We start from the raw sequence: 24,872 nt of genomic DNA, 5'->3' as shown, positions 1-24,872 counted from the left end.
GGTTTCTATAATGCGTAAATAAATAATAAAACCTAAATCCAGGAGTTATGAGGGACAGAGCTAGACCTAGATGAGATCATAATCTAATTTAATTATCGTTGACAAATACTTAGAGGTCTAGGCTGCTCTAGTTTCCGAGAAATGATATTTCTTCCCTCAAGTTGGGAAGAAATAGAGGTGCATTCTAAAAGACCTTATAATGTTGAGAAAACTCCAGCAACTATTAATTGTTAGATGTTGTTAATTTGTTCAAAAATTTTATGATTCAATTAAATGCTAATATTTTGACAACTAATAACCCGACAAACATGCGCATATAAATCATACTTACATAATTAGAAAAACCTAATATTTAAGAATATAATATTCTTCTTAATTTGTAATTTTAATTTCTATAATTGTTCATTAAATCATACTACTATACTATATTATACTACTGACTAACTAAGACAAGAAATAAGGAAGAAAGACGAAGGTTATTAAGTATTTTATGACTAAATAGTTGTATATTTGTATCAAAATTAATACGATGATGCCATACTATCTGGATAATAATAAATTAGCTTCAAAATTGTATGGATTTTCTGTGTTAGGTAATAAAATTACGTAATAAACTGAAATTTAAGAAAAAATATGACAAAAAGACAAACATTTCAAATAAAAAAAAAATGGTTAGTTGTTCTAAAGTAGTCCGGTCGAATTTTTATTTGCTGTAAAAGAACAATAAATCTTATACTAATCGATAGTTAAAGCCTTTTTATTGACTATGGTGAAAAAATAGCCTACCGTCCAAGTTAAAATTTAAATAATTTTGTTTTTAAAAAGGAATGCCTAATAAAAAACCTTACAAAACCTATTTTTTATCGTTTTCGGTAACAAATTTTCAGGTTACGGCGTTTTTCGATAATTTGAAAAATTACCTTTTCAACACTATTTTTTTTGCCTAAGCTTTTATAAGCAACAGAAATGTAGGTTTTCGAAATTGAATATCGACACAGTCACACACACAGCTAGTTTCATTCTAGGTTACATCTCAGAAATTCCAGTTTACAGCCGGAAAGCGTTGAATAATTTATTGAGAAATTTGAAATATGAATAGTTGATTTTCTCATTTTTAAAATAATGTGATCTCAATTTACCTGAATACTTCCAGTGGACGTTTGGTTATAATACTTTAAATTAGATAATAAGGTTACTACAGGAAACGACAACACGAACGAAGTGTTCCATTTATTTAAAGGAAAGTGAACATTAATATTGAACATTATGTGAACAAACTATTAAAGTAACTGCATTCGTATTTCATTAAATAAGCAAATTTAAATTAAATAATACCTTATTACATGAAATTGGTCAGTCTGCGCTTATATATTATGAGTGAATTATTGTTTTAAATTAACTTTTCCTCTAAACTTAGTGAGTAAAACCAGGGGCCCGGGTTCGATTCCCGGCGAGGGAGTGACAGTATTAACAATTTTTCTTCATTTATTTCTACAGTGATCTGTAGTTGGTAAAGTTAATTCTACAAATTAATGCACTAATGCATTGAATTTAATCCCACAAAAATTCAAAGTTTCTCATTACTATATATCATGAATGAGGGAAAATTTGGCCGAGTACAGGCAATAGGCGATTACACGAATTGGTAATAAATAGAATCCATGTTATATTTTTTAACATATACATTTGGTTTTACTCAATCAGAGAATAGTTTTTACATACACCTGTACAAATTTAGTAACCAATTTTACGATGAACTTTTTGTATAACTGTCTACTTAAAAGCGGCGGTAAAGAATGAGTTACCTCCCTGTGCAATAAATCTTGTTGTTTTTCTAGAAAAAATCGGCGAAGAGCACCCCTTCTTACTAAGGGTGATTTATAGTTTGTTCGTTTTTAGTAAAAATCCTTTTGTTATTTGCGAAACCCTTTTGGTTGTGCTCATTTTGTAGTGTACCTAATACAAAGAATCTTCAAATGCGAAATCTTTGGTTTAAAAAAAGGACCTTGCAATGGATCGGTAATAAAATTTATGGTGTTTTGCATGGTCAAGTAAAATTGGCACCATAAAACGCTTGCCAGAGAACCGAAAACCGTTGTTTCTATTGTATTAGTGTTTTTTTACGATGGTGTCCTTGTCGACTCTTTAAAGGGGTGTTGGGTGTTGCTAGTAGGTAATGGATAGTTTTATAGCTGTAAAAGAACCCCGTAAGGAATTGCAATAGTCAAACGGAGATTTGTACCCGAAATGATTGCAATTTATCTACCTGTGTCTACAAATAGTGTTTTAGCCTAAACATAAGATTTACTGTTAGGTATATTGTACCTTAAGTAATTTAAAACAAACTGATCAGAGTTATCTTCTACAAAAAACATGAAATCATAATTAACTTAAAAGAAAATTGGCAAACTTTAAAAAAAAATATTTTAACGGAAATACAACATAACATGGCGACTGTATGGAAGTAAATAAAAATAGCCGAGGTAGGTTGGTAGGGTTCTTAAGCATGAAGGTCTGGTCAGAGACATATTAGAAGCAAAAACAGGAGCTAAGAGGAGTAGAGGTAGACTTAGATTAGATTACTGTCCACAAATAATTGAGGATGTTGGATGTTCTAGTTTCAGAGAAATGTGAAGATTAGCTGAGGATAGGAAACAGTGTTGGTGCCTGTCCAACAAGTTTTGTACGCGTAAACCGTGAGGCTAGTCATCCCGGAATCTTTTTAAATGATTTAAATAACTGTTACCTATAGAATTTTAGGAAAATGTAAAGTGGAAAATAATAAATGATAGAGATTATTACCAAGTAGATATGTAAAAAAAATACATTTTTATCTTATAGGTAAATTCACAAATTTATAAGTAAGTAATACACATTTCAACTGTTTTGTCTAGTATTATATATAGCTTTCATATTACTGTTTCTTGACCCACAAAATGTGTATTTATTTATATGTAGTAGCAGCATAGAATGAATTTGAATATGAATTTATAAGGAGAACCACTCAAAAATAAAAAAATATAACGAGTAATTATACAACACGCTACTGAAGTGAAATTTCTTCAAACACACAAACAGATCGGGATAGTGGTTAAGGAATTGGTTTAATGGTATTATTTGTACACTATGCTTCGCACGGGTGCAATGCTGATGGTAAATATACTATAGAATGTCTTTATATACAACAATCACAGCTTTTTTGTCATTAGACAATACAAACCGGCCGGTACCGCCGCAACCGCTATGTCCCTGCATTTTAAGTCTGTAACGTCTTCGAAAATATTCATGTAAATTACATGCTGTAGAGGGCCATATTGATCTATATTAAATGCACAATGTATTTAAAAGTACTTAATTGGATAAGGATTAATGCTATATTGCTTAAAATCGCTTCGTAAATAAACCATTATTTTTCGTAAAAAGTAAAGGATAAAAAATAGTTATTGTGGGTTATCCCTAAGAGATAGACATACACTATCGCGAACTTTTTTGTAGAACTTTTAAGGTGTACAATACTGTAGTTGATTATTTTGATCTATCTCGCAGGGTTCCGCCAGCGTTTGAAATGTAAGCGCAAGAAATATGTTTATTTACACATCACATTACAAACCTCTAAAATTGTCAGTGTTTCTCTACTATATTATGCATGTAATATACATATAAATATTCCTCTTGAATTACTCTATCTTTTAAAGAAAATGCATTAAAATCCGTTGCATAGTTTTAAAGATCTAAGCATACATAGGGACAGACAGCGGGGGAAATGCGTTGCATGATTTCGTTACATAGCAACTCGCATGAAACGAACTTACCCTACCGTGCGTAAAGATGTTTCACTTCAAAAACTACTGCTTACTTAATGTAGGTATAGTTTTTTCCTTATAGAGGGCTTCACTGGTTTACTTTTAATAACGTGCAAGGGTTCGTTAACGTAGTCATAAATCTTGACTTTTAACGCAGTTCCTCGTTTTTATTGTGTCCACGGAAATTTTCAAAGAAACAGTTGGATGGAATGTCGACCTTCAGAACGGTTAAGACCTTGCTTTTTGTACCCCGTCCATATACCCTTGCCTTGTAAGCAGCAGTTTGCTTGCCTACAGCAAAAAAACGTGACCTTCTACTCGAATTTTTTCAAGACGTCTTCTAAGAGCCAACCGGAGAAGAAATTTATGAATACATGTTTAGAAGTCGAAGGATATTGGGGTTAACTGTTTAGAATGCATTTTGGTGGGACGATGTAGTCTGTAATTTTATACCTAGTGCCAGTGCCCATCAGTTCAAAATCGCTTTTCGTGAAATCTGTTCGAAATTTCATGTGCACCGTGTTGTGAGTTTTGTGAAGGAATCAACTGGTTCCATTATAAATTGTACTCTCTCAAGTCAGTGTTATCGACAGTAAGGAATACTATAGAAGGTAATTGAAATTCTCTGTGTTAAAGATAATTTCTACGACGTAAAAATTACTCGAATAAGTTTTTTACACAGTGCTGATGATGTAATGATTCATGTTTACAAAATTATGGTTTTAGAGATTTATATTCTTTCCTTGATAATTTAAATTTCGTAGAAACAATGAACTATTAAGTTAACAAATAGCTTTAAACCATATTAATGGATTATATACCTGAATGTATGTAATATCCTTATTTTCAAAATCAAATACAAATAAAAATTAAAGGTTTTTATTTAAACATGATTAAACATACCAAGTGGTTTATAAAAATTGAAACCTTCACTCCATAGTTACTTTTGATTGTGGATGTTGTAATAATATCAGAATTCGAATTATTTATTATTTTATTTATTTTCTAACAAATAAATTCCGAAAGTATATTTTTGTTTTCAGTCTTTCAAAAATTCATTGCTAAAAGAAAAAGTTAAAAAAGAAAATTGTGTATTAGATTTTCATTGTATTGATTGTCGATTTTTCAATTATACTTTTATAAACATATACGCTTTAATATGATAGATATATATGTATATACAAAGGCACTTTTGGCCAATAAGACTCGCCGAACTTTTAGTTAAACATTTGTCTTTAATAATAGTTTAAGGTTTTGAAACTACTGAAAACCACTATTAAAAAATTCGAATTAAATAGAAACATCTCTGTCTTACTCTATAATTACATAACAACTTCGTAGGTATCTATTGTTCTAAATGTCTAGTTTTACTTAGTTTTTAATAATTAATCATTATTTTGTACCTAACATTACGATAATGAGTTATTTTCGATAAATAGCTATTTTCAGAGACAACGATTTCTTTTTTACGATTTAGATTATACGAACAGTACACGGTGATAATAAATTCACCATTTCATTAATTTTATCTGATTCGGTCAGTATTGTATAGGCAACGGATTCGATCTAAACTCGTCTTTTGAATGTTCAATCGAGATAATTGTCATTAATTAGTACCGTAAGCTACTTTTAAATGACCGATAAGAGAAAGTTATTACCGAAAGATGTAATTCGATAGATAAAAAATTTAAACGGTCTTGGATATGCAATGCAGTTTTATGAGTTTCGTTAATGGGCTTCGTACTTTACTTTTATTTCCTTTACGGTTGAATGGAAAATTACTTTTATTTTATACTTTTTGACTAGCTATAGTTCTAAATTTTTATTATTCAAAATTTTTCTTATTATTTATGTTATCTGTTGTACTTATATATGCCACTTGTTTAAACTTCACCCTACTTTCCTTATTTTATTATACAATGGCGACTAATCTGATTAAAATTAAGAAATAAAAAGGCGTGTGTTTATGAACATGCAATGAAATGTATACATCTATTTACATATTCATTTATTTAAATAATGTTTTTGATTATGGTCAGTTTTTGACAATTGCTCTTGAAAGGCGTGGCCTGTGCGCGTAACATCTGTCGCATGCTACGGCGCAATTTCCGTTGCATGTTGCGCGCGCAACTTCCGTCGCATGCTAAACCTCTCAAAGGCTCGAAAGAAGTATCGCTTCAAAACAGTTGGAGGGTACTAAAAAATTACAGCCTTCTCGGGATGTATTTGAAAATATCTTATGAAAACTATGCAAGTAGTCTAATCAGTTGTTATCTTATACTGGTCCAAAAGAAACTAACCATCATATGAATCAAATAAAAAACACAGGAACTACAAAAATGTTGTGTTATTACTACAGATAAAGATATACCTGGAGAGAGGACAACCAGTGCTTTTACCATACTTTTTTGGTTGCGGAATTTTTTTTTAAAACCAAAGTATTGCTGACCATTATTCATATTGTCAAATGCTACTTTGAAAAAATGTTCTTAATAAATCGAATGGCCCACAGGATAAGAGAGGTTTTGATTATCTGTGGAATTTGGTTAACTACAATTTGCGTTCTTTAAAATAAACTATAGGAATTATTTCACAAACCAAAAATTGTCCGGCGCACCTTTGACTGGATACCTGTTTTATACCAAATTCGTACCTTTTAATAAGAAGGGCATCCCGTTTTAAGGGATTTTAAATAAATAACAAGTCTCTGGCATTCCGTGGATTAATATAGATAATTAAAATTACAGATGAATTGTTTCCCTAATATTGTATGGAATAAAAAAAAAAAGAAGATGATATAGTGATAAGAGATTAAAGTCACATTTATTATGGTAAAAAAAAGTTATAAAAGTTATGCTGGCAGTTGATTTGAGTGCTATTTTTCCAGAAATAATTTTAATGCTTTGTTATAATCATTTTTATTCGGTTTGGTGGAAAAGGTTACCCTGTTTATGCTTTTAAAATTAAACGGAAAAATATTTTCTAAGCAATAATTATATGTAGGTATAAGAATTAAATTTATTGTGTGGAAGAGTGTTAAATTATAAAAAATTAATAGCTTTTTTTTATTATTAGGTACAAGTAGGTAGTACCTATAATTCATTCAGTTTAAATGAAGTACTACAAAAAATGTGACAAAAATGATTTTAATTTATGATTAAAATGATGCTCAACGTAAAATTGAATAATTTTTTTCAATGACTCTAATTTTTGCTAATTTTATTTCAAATTAACTTTTAGTTGTAAGAATTCGAACGGCGTTCTATTTTATACTAATTTAGGAAACTACAAATTCTTTTATTAATGGTGAAAATATTTATTAATTTCTTCGTTTTTGCTGCAGTCGATTAATTATCCGGTCGATATTAGTTGCGATTTCTTTGATAATAAGGTACGAGAAATATGGAGAGAAACGATTGAAAAATTGTTAGACATATTTATTATCTACCCCTATCGCCCGTTATTTTAGGTACAAGTTATTATACACATGATTTGATAGAATTACGAGGCGACACATCAGCTGATTCATAATACAAATGTAATTATCCATATTGTCAATTGGTTACATAAGTACTTAGACTGCATTTCCTCCTTTCTTAAAATAGATTTTTTGTCAAGTTTCGCTTTTTAACCATCTATTTGGTTAAATTTAACATTAGTTAGTGCATTGAAATTAACATACAACTGCAGGCCGATAATTGCTAATGTTAAGTAAACTTTAGCAGTGTAGAAATAGAAATCTGAAAGATATTTTCTTTAAATATTTTACTAACAGAGAAATAGAATTTTAGTACCAAAAAAATATTTCAAATATGTGTCAAATCTTTAACTTTTTATACCAAAATTACAAGAAGCTTTAGGTTATCCTAATATTATGGTTGCGCTTGCGTAACTTTTGTCGGCCATTAAAGGCGCATTATTTGAGCCAATGGAGTCAAAGCGGAACTAGAATGTCACATACCAACCAGCCATTATGCTTGTAGATTCTGAGCGCCATATAAAGAATAGCAGATTTAATCTTCGAATAACTCTAAACTTTTCTCCTGATCAATTTTTGATTTGGTATTTTTGGAGAGAAAAATGATTTAATTTATTAAAATAATTTTTCTGTCTATAAGGTATCCATTCATAGATACTGAAAAGTAAAGAAATTGTAAAGGAAAAATAATGGATTTCGAACAAGTGCAGTTCAAAATTAGCAGTATCTAAAATAAAAAGCATTAAAACAATTACTGCTGTATATAAACTCGATGAGTGGATTTTTCTACTTTTATTTTAAAAGAGCCTACACATTGTTTCGCTTGAGATAAAAATTCATTATTTGTAGTATAGATGACATACATTGTGCCTAATTTACAAAGGTTATTTTATACAGGGTGACCGATTTTAAAAGAATGGTGTAAATCAAAAAAGTGTTTACACAAAAGTTGGATAATTTTCAGGGAGAATCATCGGAATGATGACCTTAAATTTGAGCTTGAGGTTAAGGTTCAAGGTTGTATTTATGTTTTTTTTTTATCGGAAACCCTATTTCTGACTCCTGATTCCAGGAACACGTAAAATTCAATTACGTTTGGTCATGCTATGTTATGAATCTATCTAAAGGTCATTTCAAGCTAAGTTCAAAGTGAATATTTTTAGCTTTTCTTTTTAATTTACAGCTTAGAGTGAGGCTATTGGCCGAAATTTAGATTATGACATAGATAATCAGGTGTCGACGTTTAATGTTACCTCGTTGGTAAGTCAAGGTTATTGTAAGGCAGAAACCTAATAAATTGTTGTAATAATGTCGTTTCGTATTTTATATTGTATACACGGAGAAAACTAAATTTTTATAGCAATGCAAAAATTACAATTTTTGTTTGTAAATGACTGAATTTGCCGTATGAATCGTAGAATTTATTAGGTAACTTGAATTATCTCAAGTTTGACGCTTTTTTAAAAATTATTTCAAGTTTTTTATGCATTACAATTTAATTTGTAATATCAACTAAAATACCTAGCAAATTTATTTCTGCTGGAATTTTATTTTTACAAATTTGGATCCGAATTGTAATTTTTATTATTTTCGCTTAGGAAGCAACGTGCTAGTGGCATAAATTGTAAATATCACTTTAATATTTAGGTAAATTTTCCTCTTTTATTTTCTCGGTGTATAGGTAGATATATCACACAATACAAGTATGGGTTGTTTCATACTAAGCTTAGTTTTTAACCTTTTCTCCGGAATTATTTAACGATGTGTCTCTTTTAAAATGGGCCAGACTATATATTATGACATACATATGTATAATCCTATGTAATTTGAAAATTTCTTTTTAAACATCTTTATTTTGATGTCCTACTTGAAACCGTTTTTTAATCTATGATTTCATGATACGCAAAATTGGTATTCCAATTTAGCCCTGTTTTATATAAGTACTTAATTAGCAGGAATCGAGTGTGCAATAATAAGAGAAGCAATAAAAAATCTTCCTTCGTTCAAGAACCATCCATTCCCGCACCGTTTCCAAAGATATAAGAAAACAAAACCAGCGCAGGAGCTCGTAATTAAACACTAAACGTGTTTTAAAGTGTCTTAATCTGAGCATAACGTTTTAACGGGCCAATAAAAGAATCTCAACCGCCTACTCCGTACACCATGAAAATAATAATAACAATAATAATATTACTAATAATCCCACAACGACAACGATGATGATGGTGATGGCGATGATGGCTATTACGATGTCGTTGTGACGGCGGCGGAGACGTCGTTTACAAGGTGAAATAATAAACGGGCTATCAAACACGTCAATAAAACTGACATTGATGGGTACTAGGCAGCAACATTGAACGTAAAATTATATGCAGAGTATATGTTGCGTTTGCTTGTATATTTGTTCGCAAATTGCATGTACAGTTACTCACAACAATGCATTTAAAATTGTAGAGTAATAGATTTGAGTCTAATAATGATAAAATTCAATAAAGCACTTGCCTATGTTTTCACTAAGTGTTTTATTGAAATTTATCATTATTATCATCATGTTTCGCAATGATTTCGCCAACTCAATCTGAATTTACCAAAGGTCTAGATTATATAGTAAATATTTTGAAGTAGTTTTAATACTTACGGGTGTACGCGATGATTTTTGACAATTTGTTTTTTCTTGAAAAGGTAATTTAGAAATTGATTCGTAAAAATTAAATATGCATAACATGAAACATCATAAAGACTAAAACATCCACGAACTATTGACTTCACTGCTCTATGTTGCTAGTTTCTGATGGGGTACATATTTTTTATTGGAATGTTACAGGCGAATTATGAGGATACCGTGGATAGAGAAGGTTAGAAATGAAGAGGTATTAGAAAGAATAGGAGAACAGAGGACTGTATAGAAGTCAATAAGATATAGGCGAGATAGGTTGGTAGGACACCTTCTCAAGCATGAAGGTCTAGATAGAGACATAATTAGAGATAGAAATAGGAGTTAAAAGAAGTAGAGGTAGGCGTAGATGAGATTACTGTTCGCAAATAGTTAAGGATCTGGATGGTTCTATTTTGGTATAATGCGAAGATTAGGTCAGGATAGGAAAGAGTGGAGCCTTACAGGCGAATGGTAAGGATACAGTGGATAATGAAGGTTAGAAATGAAGAGATGTTAGGAAAAATAGGATAATAGGGGACTCTATAGAAGTCAATAAGAAATAGGCGAGATAGGATAGTAGGACACCTTTTCAGGCATGAAGGACTAGTTAGAGACATATTAGAAGCAGAAATAGGTTTTAAGATAAGTAGAGGGAGACCTAGTTTAGATTACTATTCACAAATGGATGTGGGATGTTCTATTTTTAGGGAAATGGGAAGATGACCCCTGCCTCGTTTCTTATATTATTACTACTGTACCCTACATCTTTAAAATTCCTTTTAATTATATTATACGCCTCTTCGGTTTTACCTACTTCAAACTTTCCTTCTACTTCTTTACACATCCTATCAATCCACTGTTCCTTAGCTGCCCTACACTTCCTAATTATTTCCCACTTTATAGCCGTATATCTTTTTTGCTCTTCTTGGTCTGTCCTGTTTTTGTATTTCCGTCTTTCTTTTATTAATCCTAAAATCTCATTTGATGTCCAGGATTTTCCTACTTTGGTTTTGTTTAAGACCTAGTATATCTGTAGCTGCTGACTTTAGGCACGTTTTAATGCAGTTCCATTTTGTCTCTATGTCCCTGTCATTCGTTTCTCCCGCCGCCTTTAGTATTTCGTCTGTCCTTTTACCTAGCCTATAACGCGTTTCGTTACATTTTAGCTTTTCTAAGTCAAGGCGTCTCCTACCTTCCCTCTTTTTCAGAATTTTCAATTTAAGATTGGTCTTCATAACCACTAAGTTATGATCGCTATTTATATCTGCTCCTGGATAACTCCTACGGTCCTTCACTTGATTTTTAAATATTTGCCTAACAAGTATGTTATCTAACTGATATCTCCCTAAATCACCTGGCGTCTTCCACGTGTAGCGTTTCCTAACGTGATGATTGAATAATGTATTCGCGACGGTTATGTTTATCGCAAAAAAAAGTATAATTTCTGATGTGGTTTTTTCAACTGCGTTATATATGAAAATGTACAAATTTTATAAAGAAGAAATGTTTTATGAATTATTTGATTTTTTAAACAAATTGTGGAGGTGAGTTATCCATTACATGTCGAGGGTGATCATTGTTAGGCACACAAATAAAATATAAGTTTATAACTTATTATTGTAACTTTATATTTAGAACAGGGTCACCACGGGTCTGTTATTAGTGGTAAATTTAGTAACATTGCTTCAAGTTTCTCCAAGTCACAGAACACGTTCTCCTTTCCTTGCTATTTAAAAGACTTTTTTATGATCAATATAAATTCCTATTAGCCTGAAGATGCCGAAAGACGAAACAGCTGTCACAAATATAAGAAAACAAGAGTCGTATGTACCTAAAATTGAAAAACAAGGCACCAACCAAATATATATATATAAAATTATGTATTTATAAGTATATTTGGTGACTATTAAAGCGTATAATTAGAAGATGGCTCTGTCTCATGCATAAATGTTAATATTCGGTCATAAGGTCATGGACAGAAAGTAGTAGAGTAGTAGTGGCTGTGGCTAAATGCCCGCCGACGGGATAATGACGTTACGGTACAAGTAAACGTTCCAAATTTGAACAGGAAATATTACATTAACGAAACAACTTTATTTTGGTAGTGTGTTGTGGGTCGTCTTTTGTGAACAACTGTATACATTTATTCCTACTGCTAATATCAAGACTGTTGCCGTAGGTCGGTTCATCTTACGTCGTTTTATGTCTGTTTGTGTGTCTGTTGCTACCTACTTTCGTCGTATATAATGTAACGAAATCTCACGTTTATTACCGCTAAACAGAAGTAAACATAAACGGGTCGTTAACTGGATTTTTACGATCACTAAAAGCGATCGTAAAATCGATGGGAGTTTGCTTGCATTATTATTACGCGAGGAGCTTTTGAGCTTTTAGCCTTTGCTTGTCTTGCTTAGCACGCTTGATCCGACGGAAAAAGTAGGAGCTGTCGACTATTCGATGAAACGTTTCACGGCATCATAAAATTAATTGAATCACTCATACCCTCATACGGTAGTACACCCTAATTGTAGTTTTATTTGCCAATTGTGACCTTTAAAAACACTGGATTTTAAAAAAAAGCTGACGTACGTATGTATCGCGAAGTAAAACTTCTTATAAACAAAAAATTAATAAATAAAAGTGGCTTAACACAATAAAATCGTACTTTAGCTAATACGGTGATGCTCACGAGTGAACATCCTGCTATAAATGAAACAATTGGTTTATTTTAAAGGGGATCAGGCGTTCTTCTTCGGGAAGGATGGTCTTCTTTTGCTGATGTGACAGTATCCTCCCATATCCTCATCCTTTCGAATGATTTCTACCCAATGTAACAATTTAAGCAAATATTTTTGTACTCTTTAGCTTTCTTAATTTGTATGTTAATCAGTAACGGTTTTACAATCTGAATGTACCCACTTAGTTGCTAGATATTTTAGGAGGGGGTTTTCAGTGTCTTCTTACATTATTTTAAGATTCTGGTTTCCTCATTTGTAATAATAAACGTCTTTGATTTCATCTTATTTAAAAATTAGGCTATGAAGCTTATATGTCAAAAGCTTACCCGTAAATAAGGCAAGACAAATCTTCTTTTTGTGTGTAAGTAATAGTTGTAGAATTATTAAATGAAATGTAGCAATTGATCTAAAGAAAAAAAGGGTAGGCACTTTAGTAGAACCTATTTTGTTAGATTAGTTACCTGATTCTTATTGATGACTGAAAACTAATAGTTATGAATCTACTTGGGGTTTTTAATTTTCCCTCCATTAATTTTAAGTATTTGAAAATACAGTAGAACCTTGATAACTTAAACCTCGATAATCTCTATAAAGTAATAAAATGTTGTGTTCCCTTCCTTTTGGAGTCCAAAACCTCTATTACATAAAATAAAAACCCTCTATAACTTAAACGAATAATTTGGGCATCGCACCTCAGTAAGCAATGAAGAGTGGTTTGAATCGGAAGAAAGTCTTCTATGTAAAAGACAAAGAATTGCTGAATTTTCTAATTTATAAAAATGCTTGTTTACATGGTTTAGATAGTGTAGAAATATGTAGAAACATTAGTGTTTATGAACCAATACTAAAGGAAAAATCTGAAGAGTTTTTTAAGTCACTGGAAATCCATAATTTTAAAGCTTAAACTTAAACCCTTAGTAAGTACAACCTCAATAACTTGAATTATTTTACGTTTCCCTTGCCCTTTGTCTTATCGAGGTTGTTCTGTATTTACAAAAGAGATATGATTCTTATAGATTATCGAGATTGTTAAGTAGGCATATTTATAATTTTTCAGTAAACTTCTTCAGATAAAATTCTGGTTGCACGCATACGTTATATATATTACTAAATGTATCCAAATCAATACCTTCCACATGATTCGTTGCAAACCTTAAATTTTTATGATACTGTGGCATGTCGTCTGAAGACCGTTCTTTCAAAAAATTACAATTATTTAGCAGGTACTTTAAATTTTTAATACAAAATATTCTCGTGATTTTGCATTACCTGGAATTGCAGGAATTACATATAGCTTGAGGTTTTTCGACAGGGTCAATTTTCTGTTTTGTTATCCTATGGCAGAATACATAATAACAACTATCATTCTTTGACGATGGTAACCTAGGGCCTTCTCACAAAGTTCGAGAAGGTCAAAACGAGGCATGCGGTTTCAACTACGTCCACGTGAATAATATCCAATTAGTACTGCGAACTTATGAGTTTGCGTGCAGCCAGACGAAATGCAAAACTTGTCAATTTTCTCTCCGTAAATAATGTAGATTTATTACAGTAGATCGGGAGAATTTATTGCAGCTCATTAAAAATAATCTTTCAGAGATAGCGATATGTGCAGAAGCTGTTGAGGTTAAATTGCAGGTGAATTAATTGTGCCATCGTGTTATGTCTGGTGTACAGCGTCAGATAGTTTATAAGCCAGTTTATGTGTATTTTAATGGAAACCTCGTTTTCTACTTGTTATAAGTTGCAAGCAGTTCTGATCGGCTTGAACTGCAGTAGGAAACAAAGAAAGTTATTAATTTGTACAAAAAAGATAACAAATGCAAACTGATTTGCATACCAGTAGTGCTTTTCAATTAATCTTTTGTTGGTTGGTGAAATCAAAAGTTGATAAATCTTTTACTAATTAACCGAGCGGCAAAGTCTACAGATCTAGCAATGCAGTGGATGGTGATTTTGCTGAGTACCGGGTAACCAGATATCCGGTATTTAGGTGTGGATAATGGTTCATGTTCCCAACCCACTTTATATCCCGTTCAAAAAGTCGTTTACACTCTAAACCAATGAAATTTTAATTCTTGGTTGGCACATTTTCAATGAGAGGGTTGAGTTGAAACCGTTGAAACAAGCCTATAATGTTTATAAAACACGAAAGGACTCCAACGTGTCAAAGTCATACTTATAAGTTATCGCTAACCATAAGTGATACTGATGTGTTCTTGTTCACGAGAAAAAGTAAACATAAGAACTATATAGAAATAACAAATAATTTAATATCATCATCATCATCATCAAAAAGTCAGTCTAAGACTGGTTGAATACGCACTTCTCTTTCCTAGGTAAAGGTCTAGATGATGGCCCCCACCACCTTCGGGGGTGATCGAAAGAGGAGGTCTCCCCCACCACTGTACCATAAAAAGTTCGTGGCGGTCTCACTCCCATAAAAAGTTATGGGGGTTCAAAGTTAATAAATATGCCAATTTTTATACATTTCTAGGCATGTAAATATTTATATAGTCATTCTTAAACAATATTCAAAGGTAAAACTAATGAAAAATACATAAAAATATTGAGAAAGTTATATAAAACATTATTTAAATATCTTTATCAATAGGGTAGGTTAGGTTAGGTTAGGTTATCGGGTTTTGTTCAAGTGACCACCCTCTTTCGATCCCCCACCTCCACCCGCTTGAAAATAATTATTTTATTGAATTTTATTTGAATTTTAGTGTATGAAAATTGTCAAAATAATCAACTTTCAACCCCCATAACTTTTTATGGGGGTGAGACCGCCGCAAATTTTTTAAGGAGTTTTACTCAGGTGACCACCCTCTTTCGATCCCCAAAGGGGGTGGGTGGGCCATCATCTAACTCCCATAACTTTTTAAGTGGGTGAGACCGCCACGAACTTTTTATGGTACAGCGGTAGGGGAGAACTCCTCTTTCGATCCCCGAAGGGGGTTGGGGCCATCATCTAGACCTTTACCATCTAATCTAGGTCTACCTCTACTTCTGTTAATTCCTGTTTCTGCTTCTAATATTTCTCTGACTAGCCCTTCATGCCTGAGAAGGTGTCCTACCAACCTATTTCACCTATTTCTTATTGACCTTCATAAAGTCCTGTGTTCTCATATTCTTTCTAATGAATCTTACGACTGATGACCTAATGATGACGATGAGTTCAAGTTCGTCCAGAAGAAATGATTTGCACAGTTTATCGACATGAAATACAATCCACAAGACTGAAATCCGAAAGATCAGTAAGTACTGTAGTAGTTACAATGAAAGTCTAATCGTAAAATCATTAACCATCAGTTACGAAACGAAACTTACTTACGTGCAATAAGTAAAACATTTCATAATTCTTCCCCTGGTGGGGTGCATTTACGGCTGGTTAATGCATTAAGTATCACTAATCTGGGGCGAAACGTTGGCTGTTTTTTAAAATAAAAAATCTTTTCTTCACCCCTTATTTGGCACGTACTATTTTGTAATAAGTAAAATTCAGATTGAACTTGTGGAATGTATCTAACTCCGAATAGAAATTGTGTGGACCGTTGTAAAAACGTCACCACTGTCCTGTTTGCTACAGTTAATAAAATTGAAATTTTTGTCGACCGCATATGTCACAACATGCTGACTGACAAATGAAACCGTAACACAAACACTCGTATCCATGTATCCAATAGGGTTAAGGAGCAATGTTGCTACTGGTCCTGTAAAAGTTATATTTATGTTTATGTGTGGGTGTAGATACATACGTTTTATGTACCCATTTTACATGGATATTTATTTATATTTATTCCCGTATACAAAATATTTATTTGTGCCTGTTCCTGTACAAGCAATGTACAAAATTATAATTCACCATAAATTATTCATGTGTTGCTTTTCTAAACATTTTACTCGCGTGGTACGTACGTAGCAGGTTATTTCATGTACCAGTATACGCCTATGCTCACATACAAACTTGGGTGGGTTCGCCATTAGAAAAGTTTGATTATTTACGACTATAGAGTACCTGTTCAAGGTTGCTGTGGGCATATTATTGGAAATGATTAATTTTATACGGAAATTTAAGCAACAGTCATCTACGGAATAATATTAGAACGCTGTAAGTACAAGGACTTCTACTGATTACTATTGCTTCGGTGATGTAGCATTAGCAATACTCGATGCATATTAAATATCTATTTTCAACGGAAATAAGTGGTTAGTATAACTGACCTGGTATACTTTGTCACCAAGTAATAGTAAAACGTATCTATATCAATTACTTACTACGAATAAAAACAAATAATATAGATTACTTTTTTGTAATTCCTGTGAAATAATCATAAATTATGTAATTTGTTAAATTAGTGATAATCATTAAGCCAATGTCTTCATAATGAAATCGATTATAAATCGGAGCGGAGATATGTAATGGTTAAAAGATGATAGAAGGCGTTAAGGCCATTTTAGTCCTTTTCTGACCTACAACGATATCACTGCTACCTTGAAACTTGATGTTACTAGAGATGCAATACAGTAGAATCCGCTTATAATGACATCGAAGGGAAATGGCAAACACGTCATACTAAGCATAGTCTTAGAAAATAAACAACTTTCTATTTTGGTTAGTTATTTAGTTTAATAGAGAAAAAAAGTACAAATTGTATATATTTATTAACAAAAAGAAAAAGAACGATGAATTATAATATCAATATACATAAGAAGGGTCAGAAAAATGAGCGAAAATGTTAATATAAACGATATCATTTTAAAGGGAGTCATTATATCCAAACTTTCCTATAATGAATTTAATATGAAAACCAAACTTAACACTTCAATTACTTCATATTAAGCGTTTGGTCAATATAGACGGAGTCAAATTAAACGAATTCCACTGTACGTACTTATGATAAGAATATTATGAAATTGTAGTAGTAAACGTTGTCGAAAAAGTGTAACGTTGAGGGGCGGACTAGGACTATGAAAGGGCCCGGGAATTCTAGGTGTCAAAGGGCCTTAATCTTAATAATTACTCAATTGTTTTTCGTATTGTACACAATGTTTAAGATAAAGTGGAAATGAAATACTACATGGACTTGTATACAAGAATTATAGTACTTACTAATGCAACATTATTTAATAAATTTGATAATTACAACAAATGTTGTCAAATATATTTTCTCTCCCATGTGTTGAAGATTATCATTCCCGGAGTTATTGGGTTAAAAAACTTATGTTTAGACATGCAGGGACTCTCTATCGTAGGGGGCTCCAGGGGAAGTCAAACTTCCTTATGGCCAATCCGCCCCTGTTAATGTTTAAGGTTTATTATTTTTGGAGTAGCATGTACTCGTGCTGTTCTGACTCTTCTGATTTTTAACCCCCACCGAAAAAAGGGTACCTTAAGTTTGATAGTTTTGCCTATACATTTGTTGATGATATGGTGGTTCCAGAATGAATGAACCAATTTAAGGATTTTTTTTCTTACCTACTTGTAAGCAATTCTCATTGCCAGTTATATTTTATAGGTTTAGTCATCTGCAGGATTTCCAGGTCTAGTCACGGAGTATCTCAACTATAGGTTTTTTAAGGCCATTAAATATACTTAATACATTTATATGAAGTAAAGTCATTTCGATAAATCAAAAATATCCATATATGTACAGGTAAGCATAGTAACTGTATTTTAATTTTGGCACAAATGCGGCAACAGTAAGGCAGTCGGTGAGTATTGAGAAAAGAATAGTTATAAATCATACTAAAACTAATGATATCGGATTTACAAAGTATGTCATAGCACATGAGATAATATTTTATCATTTTTGTCATAATGTAAATAATATATTCATAATCATAGATCAGTCTACTTCGATAGGTGAGAAGGTCAAAGGGTACTTAATAGCAATGCCCCTTTTCAAGTATGTCTAAAAAGATTCTTCGCTTTTATACCGTATTAAAGTGCGAAAATAATAGTTGTGATGAGCTTACAAGATTTTTTGTGTCCTTTAAAACACATCATGGATAGGGAAGGCTGCCTATGTCACGTATCGGTAATAAGCTACGACTTTAAATATCCTTGATAATTGTTTAATACTTACTAACTGTCAGTTTACCTTAAGAAGCTTTTCACAAAGGACGAAATTTTGATGGAAAATAATTGGTATGATTATAACTTTTGCATTATATAATTGGTTAAGTTGATAATGGTTTGGTTCATTTGCTATGAGATAACCAATAGTGAGCTCTATGAAAAGAAATGCAATAGATGGTGTGTATATTAAGGTGGTACAATCGCTGCCCGATTCAGTAATGGAGAAGTCAAAACACTACCGTGCATAATTCGTTCAAGTTGTTGGTAAATTATAGACTCTTGAATACGTGTTTCGGAAATCGATCATCTTCCATTTATCGTTTAAAGTGCCGATTGTGCGGCCAAGATTCATTACTTACGATTAGATGAATTTATGTGCTTCCACTGAAGTCTGTTTTCTTCTTATCATCATCACCCACAGCCATTGTATTTCCGCGTATGTCGTGACTTTAACTGTCGGATCTTCGGATCGGGTTCCGATTCAATTATCACGTTTTGTGACTCGGAAAAGTCGTTATTCACATTGCTCGTGACTTTCGATTGTGATCGTGCGATCACGAAGTTCGTCATCCACGTGTACGAAACGTTGAGTTGGCGTCGTCAGTACCGTTATAGGTGTACCTTCGTGCCCTTGTATAAGGAAACTCCTTCCCGAAATAAATAACGAAATAGAGGGCTTTATAGAGACGCCGAGCGTACTTTGTCAAATGACCCCTGGCTTTTCCCCTATCGCTAATGGGGACTGAGGTTAATTATTGAACTGAGTTATTAAGAGCAGAAGTCGTCATTACTATAAAGGTGACGTTTCGATGAAGTTCGTGATAAATACGTATATATGTAGGTACCTAGTTGGAATTTTTAGCGCTATCTTTCTAAAAATTAAACACTTATAACCCTAGATAAAAATTTTCAGACTCTATCCAGTCTCTCCGAGTCTATCAGCGTCTCTCACAGTCTTTCACAGACTCTCAGTTATTACCTAGGTGTTTTTATGGATCTCTCACAGTCTCTATATGAGAAACTCGAACGATGAAATTGTTAATTCAGAGATTCGAGTCTTACAGAGAGACTGAATGAATAAAACTGAAAAATTGAGAGACTCGAGTCTCTCGTAGAAAGACTGGGATCGATTTCTGAAATATGTTGAATTGAGAAAATTTTAACCATGTTTATCGAGACACCACTGATTGAGAGAATCGAGTCTCTCGTTCAGAGACTGTATACGAAATGAGGGTCTCTCTATGAGCGACTCAAGTCTCTCGTTCAGAGACGCTAAACAGTTTTTTTGACAGTCACTCTCAGAGACACCAGACAAACCCGATGAGAGACAGAGACTCGAGTCTCGCTTTCAGAGACTCTGAGAGACTGAACATTTTTATCTCGGGAACCGAAAAAACCGAAATTTTACATACCTAAAGAGACTGTTGACCTAATACTATTTAGAAAAAAATGTAAATTTAGTTTTATAAAGATCAAATCATGGAAAACTTTTTCAACGAATATTGATTGCGTATTTTAACATTTACAGCCTCTAAATCTAAAGAATTCGTCAAGAATATTGTGAAGCAACACGGTGTTATAAACTCATTATAAATTTTCTCAATTACGTAGCTATTTTGTCGTTAAAGTGTTAATGTTCTTCTTAATACATATACATAAGGAATTGAGAAATGTTTTTCGCAATCTCTCATACTAATTAAAGGAAACTTTTATGAAAATTTGTGCAGATGAATTAGTTTATTAACCTTTAAGATACTTGCAACCACAGACCTTTTCATGGACAGTAGCTGCCTCAGATGGATAAAAAACAAAATGTATAGTGTAATACAGAATCAAGTAATAAATGTAGATTTATACAAAATATGATATTTTATTTACCGAAGGTATGTTCCAACCTTCCAACTATTTAAAGAAAGGAATCATTCATTGTAGGATTTGACTCATGCATAATAGAGATAAAGCGTTCCAATCCAGAGGATGACCGACAGACTCCATGGATGGTCGCCGGGCGGTCCTATTTCACTTTCAACCCATTTGTAGTTGTCCACGAAATGGTATTCAGTATTCAGTCATTTCAGTGCGCAGTCATTAATACAGGAAGACACATGTGCATTAGACACTCTGCTATACGTTATCTTTTGTTTCTGCTTTAATTGATGCTTATCTTAGATTTTAATAACATACCTAGCATTTAATTGTAGCTACAACAGTAAAATTATTTTATCCTTTCCACTATGTGATCTAAACGGGAACGTACCATGGACGTAAATCATTGATTCAGGAATTTAGTTTCGTTTTTCACGTCACTTTCTCTGAGTTGTTGCAACAAAAAAAAAAACATAAACCAAGAATAGGTAACGTGACTGAAAGGATAAAATAACACTACTGTATATTTCTGTGTGTCATTAAAACGGCTGGTTCTGTAGATTGAAAGATTTCAACTAATGGGTGAAGATATTGGTATTAAATAATGAAAATGGCACTCTAAAAGGTTAAAACATTTATGTCTTCAATCATTTTTTAAATAAAATTTAAAGTACAAAAACATATTTATGGAGCAAGATGACTTATACTGCCATAACTATGACTCGAAAAAGAGACGTACTCTTTATGTAATACTAAATAGTGTTGAACTTATATACCGTCACCCTATGGAACGGTGATATTTTGACCTAAGTAATAACCAAATATCTTTTTTAACGGCACGAATTTACCTACTAAACAACTGAATAATTTCAAAAACACATTTGTACTATGTATGTGGTTCATATAATAATGACAGGGTGGACAATATGACCGTTTGAAGGATCTGTAGCAATAAAAATATAAGGTTATAAGTATCCGAGAGCTTACTGTTGTTACCGAGTTTTTTGGCGTTGGTTGGGATGGTAAATTTGGAGGACTATTAAAAGCTGAGGTTACGTCAGAGTTGTTGTCATAACTAAGTTCCACTGTAACTCGTGCAATTCAAAAGTGGCTTCAGAGTAAAACGAGAATTGTGTATTTGAACAATCCTATTAAATTCGTACATAAGTTTCATTAATCAATTGTAATTACCCTAATTCACATCTAGATTTATCTCAGAACTGAGATTTTAAATCAAAACCTAGTCAGGAACACTCGCAACATTGTAAAGTCTTCCCGTTATTATTTTCTTCTGAGATGGACACACCTACGTTGCTGTAATGACAGTTGCTGTGAGCAATATTTGAGTACTAGTGTGTATAGGTACGTCCGTGTTGTGTTTTTGAGTTATTTGCTGTTTGCCAAGTCGATCTACAGACCGCGATCGTAAAACGGCCACTTTATGGCCATGTAATCTGTGACAAGTGAGAGATATGGGTCTTAACTCGACGTGTCGAGAACGTAGGTAAAGTAAGCACGGGAAAGATCCCGTGCCCCACGTGTACATAATATATATGTATACAGAATCGCCTTTATATCTGCCCAACACGAAAACTCGTACTTCTTCACGAAATTATTATTAATAGTAACTGTTTCTTTCATTTCGATTTGCATACCCAACCAACCCAATGTAACCAGTCATATAACTTCTTTCTCCTAATGTACAATATGGTGATTGATCTAATAATCCTCGGCTGTTTCATATTCCAATAATTTAATAATTAGCCTTTGTAAGCAGTGGCGAATTCATGAATGAAAGTGAGGTTGAGATCAGGCCGAACCCTTCGGGTCAGAAAAACCAAAATTCCACATTTACTTACAGATCTTTTTCATGAAAATAAATGTTGAAGAAAAATCTCGATTCGGCAAAAAAGAGCAGCTGCTTTTGTACACCCCCTCCTTTTTAAAGTCGGGGTAAATGTCTAGATGATGGCCCCCACCCCCTTCAAGGAGTGGGTGGGATCTAAAGAGGAGGTCTTCCCACCACCGTACCATAAGAAGTACGTGGCGGTCTCACACCCACAAAAAGTTATGGGGGTTACATGGGGGTGGGGGTAGGGGGATCGAAAGAAGGTAGGGGGCATCGAAAAAGGGTGTTCACCTGAGTAAAACCCCATAAAAAATTTGCGACGGTCTCACCTTCATAAAAAGTTATGGAGGTTGAAAGTTGATTATTTTGGCAATTTTCATACACTACAATTCAAATAAAACTCAATAAAAAATAAATTTTCAAGCGGGTGGAGGTGGGGGATCGAAAGAGGGTGGTCACGAACAAAACCCGATAACCTAACCTAACCTAACCTATTGATAAAGCTATTTAAATAATGTTTCATATAACTTTTTCAATATTTTTATGTATTTTTCATTACTTTTACCTTTGAATATTGTTTAAAAATGACTATATAAATATTTACATGCCTAGAAATGTATAAAAATTGGCATATTTATTAACTTTGAACCCCCATAACTTTTAATGGGGGTGAGACCGCCACGAACTTTTTATGGTACAGTGGTGGGGGAGACCTCCTCTTTCGATCCCCCTACCCCCACGCCGTTCGGGGGTGGGGGCCATCATCTAGACCTTTACCAAAGTCTCAGATCCGCCCGTGCTTGTAAGCTTGTACTTGTACTTAACATTTTTTTTCTTACTTTTTTCCAATATAAGTACATATCTAATAGTAATGAGCGAAGACCGTTCCAGTCTTACTTATTCGGTCTTGCTCAAATACTTCTAGCATTGATCTTGGTCTTGCTCTGGCGTGTTAAGTCTTGGTCTTCTTCATGTAATCTAATACTTACGTTCTTTTTAATATGATAGTTCTTTTAAGTTGCTTTTTATATGAAAAGTTGAGAACTTATCGTTCCTCCAACGCATAAATTGACCCTTCCTTTCATAAATTGAAATTTAGGGAACAAAAATAGTACAAGGTACTTGAAAGCAGTGCAGGTATCGGTAAAAAATTAGTTTAGTCTCTATATTTCAACAGATATGGAAACAAACAATCCACACTCCGGAGAACATTGTGTAGTCATTTTTTTAGACTGTGATATAGTATCTTTTTTATATTTAATGTCAAAATTTAGTAAAGCAAACTGAAAATTTTAAATACAAAAGATGTTTAGTTCCATGAAAAGAATAAATTAAAGTTGCTTCAAATAGTTTTACTCATAAATTCACGGGAAGCAATAATTCTTTGTTTAGTCTTGTGTGTTTGGTCTTGATCGTGGTTTTAGTATTGAGACAGTTTTGATCTTGGTCTTAGTCTTTGTCTTAGTCTTTTTCGCAAGACCAAGGGCAAGACTGTAAGTCCTAGTCCAATTTTGCTTATATATATACTAATATCCTAATATCTAATACTTCTCTTTTGTTTCAGATAAGCTGCTGCCTCAAATTATACGAAGAAATATCAAGCTGAAGTTCTCTATGGACGTGAAGACAGATTTGGTAAGTGTTTTCCTTTTCTCCTTTCGAATTTATTGGTAAACTTACGGTTAATTTTTTGCTTTCGGCAAATTTCTTTTTATATTTTTAAAGAAAAGTGTGAAACAGTATTGAAGAAAAGACGCATTGCCGTCAGGTAATTTTAAAAGGTCGTTCGCAATCGCAAGGCGCCTTCATCGTAATTTCAGCTTCGTATCTCATTAAAATTCAAATGATGCCTTCCTTTAAGGCCATAACTAACTGAATACTAAGCGTTTTAAATGAATTTAAATAGTAATTGCCTTTGGATCGCGTCTTATAAAAATTCGACTTAATTCCAAGCCGATTGCCGGATACACGCTTATCTTCGCTGCAGTTATTATGTTCATCGTCGTTATTATTATTATGCGACAACAGATCGTCGGATAATCGAAAGGGAAACGATTATTAACATATAAAGTAAAATTTTAACATTTACACACTACTGAATATTATTTAATTTAGTACGTTACTTTCTTTCTTTTCTTTTTTGGATTAGTTTCTCTGTAGACACATTTTATGTTGATATAACATTAGGTAGGTATTAAAAGAAACCACGATGGTAATTTTCTAAAAGGAGAATTAAAGTGGTAGTGGTATTAGGTAGTTTATACTCTGATTCTTTCACTGTGCAGTACAGGCCGGACGAAGGAAGCTTGCGAGCGGTCGCGCAGGTACTTGCCCATGTATGACCTATTTGGGTAAGTCACTTGAAACCGAACACAAATAAACTTTCAGTAGGCGTAA

The 24,872-nt window shown here is 32.9% G+C and overlaps 1 long non-coding RNA gene across 2 annotated transcripts in view; it reads left to right on the top strand.

The window, feature by feature from the left end:
* The window catches only part of LOC112904037, a 107,805-nt gene extending 83,689 nt beyond the window's left edge, over positions 1-24,116 (top strand). Inside the window, exon 4 of one of the 2 annotated variants that reach the window (XR_003230857.1) lies at positions 24,040-24,116. This is a non-coding gene — a long non-coding RNA (uncharacterized LOC112904037). The remainder of the gene's footprint in view (positions 1-24,039) is intronic. The other variant, XR_003230858.1, reaches the window with a different exon arrangement.
* Positions 24,117-24,872: the final 756 nt, after the last annotated feature.

Source organism: Agrilus planipennis, unplaced genomic scaffold, assembly GCF_000699045.2.
Source record: "Agrilus planipennis isolate EAB-ADULT unplaced genomic scaffold, Apla_2.0 scaffold33, whole genome shotgun sequence".
NCBI lineage: Eukaryota > Metazoa > Arthropoda > Insecta > Coleoptera > Buprestidae > Agrilus > Agrilus planipennis.
Note: the sequence above shows the minus strand (reverse complement) of the source record. Positions and strands in the feature narration are given on the sequence as shown.